We start from the raw sequence: 2,050 nt of genomic DNA on the forward strand, positions 1-2,050 counted from the left end.
AGAAACAAATTAAAAAAAAAAAAAAAAACCCCGGAATGGTCCTTAGGCAAAGAGTTAAACACAAGTTCTTACTGAATAATGGCTATGGAAATTTCCCTTAGTATTTAGAAAAGCTGTTTTCTAATGCAGAAGAAATAATATACCATGGTGTCAAGTGTTTTTTTTTCTGATAAAGGAAGCAACTAGAGAAAGCTTTTATTTGTTCAAAGTAACCAGTGCTATTGATGCAAGCCCCCCCAATGACTCTCCCAGTACTACCTTCAAAATGAACATATCAAACTTGATTTGTTAGAATGTAGTTATTTCTTCACACTCTCAAGACCCAGTTTTTTTATATATATAAATATATATAAAAAGCAATGCAAACAATTATTGAGCTTCATCTTCTGGACAAGAATGCCAAGTTAGTCTCTCTTCATAAAAAGCAATAACAATTTGAGGACACTTCATGTTTGCTTCTTTTGCCAGCACCAAATCTGCCTCATCTGAATCTTTCCACTTCATAAGAAACATTAATTCTCCGCTGCTGTCTGTGGCACCAATTATTCTTTCAGGATCAAGACCTCTGGCAAAGCCTCTTGGTTTGTCAGCAGCATCTCTTTTCTTCTTTGATTTGCTATCATCTGATTCACTGTCAGATAAAGATTTTCTTTTTGTACCATCCTTTTCTTTACCAGCTTTTTGAGAATTAAGAAATGCTTCAATTAACTCTGGACAATCTAAATTTTCTTCAGGTTCCCAAGTATTATCAGCATCTGTAAATCCCTTCCACTTCAGGAAATACTCCACCTTCCCATTTACTACTCATCGATCCAGAACTTTTTCCACCACAAATTCTTCAGGCTCTGCCTCTTCAACCTTTTTACTCTTTCCATTCTGCTTTTTTCCCATTTTTTGCAATGTAGTTTTATTGGAGGCCATTTTTTATTGCAGACTTGAAGAGCTATTATTCACCGGCTCCGAGCTGCTCCGGGTCACGAGTCTGCGGCGTCTCCCCTAAGACAGTGTTTTTTAACCATTTTTTATCTCACGGCACACTTGAACCTATAGTTAAACTTCCGTGGCACACGTAAATTATGTTGATCAAAGAAAAGAGTAAAAAAAAAAAAAATGAATATACTTAGTATGCTTTGAACTTCTTTCAAAAATAATTTAAGTAATGATCTTTAAAAATTTTCCCAGCACACTGATTGAAAATCACTGCCCTAAAATAATCTCCTAGAAGTAGAAAGGATATATTGAAAGTATTTGCTTTTTAAGGACGTTTAATGCACATTGTTTCATTGCTCACTGGGAAGATTTTTTTAACAATTTGAAATACAGGGTGGCCATAAAGTTCATGTGCAAGATAAAATACTGTACAATTTTAGATTACACACAAACTTGAAGGCCACCCTACATATGGAAGTATGCATTTCACCACACCCTTCAGCAAGCTTTCATTTTTTGGTAATCTGGTAGGAGAAAAAAAAGCATCGCAGGCATTTCTATTGCAGTCCTTTTACATTGTATTTATCTATTTATCATTTTTCACTATTTTTCATATCTCAATCCATTCTTCAACTAATCATATTAAAATGTGATTTTATTTCCCTATTTTCTGTACATGAAGGTTGATAAAAATTATACCTTCAATTTTTGGTAATTTCTTTCCTTACAACATGCATTCTACTTATGATCTATTTAACATTTCATTGTTTAATATCCACATTTTCTGAAAATATTGCAACTCAACTTTCTTCACCTTTTCACTCGTATGGAATATTGTGTCTGTTCTTCCACTGGAAGTGTTTCTGGGACACTATGTTTTAAATGTCTCTGATTGATGGGATATTATGCCTTTATAGTTTGGGACCCAACATATAGTATATTAAATTAACTATGTCATTTATAATTATTATCTTGCAGGTATGGTTGGTTAGTTTCTTAATTTCAATAAATATAGCACGGTCCTTTCTGAAAAGTCTCAACAATAGGGGATGCTGGATAAAAGGTATGTGGGAATTCTTCTATAAAGTCTAAAGTTATTGAAAAATATCCAGTTAAAATA

The 2,050-nt window shown here is 33.4% G+C and overlaps 1 pseudogene across 1 annotated transcript; it reads right to left on the minus strand.

Moving 5' to 3' along the window:
- Positions 1 to 334: 334 nt before the first annotated feature.
- LOC128598624 (chromobox protein homolog 3-like) lies at positions 335 to 989 on the minus strand (annotated as a pseudogene). Its single transcript, XR_008383675.1, has one exon. The product of XR_008383675.1 is annotated as a chromobox protein homolog 3-like (transcript).
- Positions 990 to 2,050: the final 1,061 nt, after the last annotated feature.

Source organism: Nycticebus coucang, chromosome 11, assembly GCF_027406575.1.
Source record: "Nycticebus coucang isolate mNycCou1 chromosome 11, mNycCou1.pri, whole genome shotgun sequence".
Classification (NCBI taxonomy): Eukaryota; Metazoa; Chordata; class Mammalia; order Primates; family Lorisidae; genus Nycticebus; species Nycticebus coucang.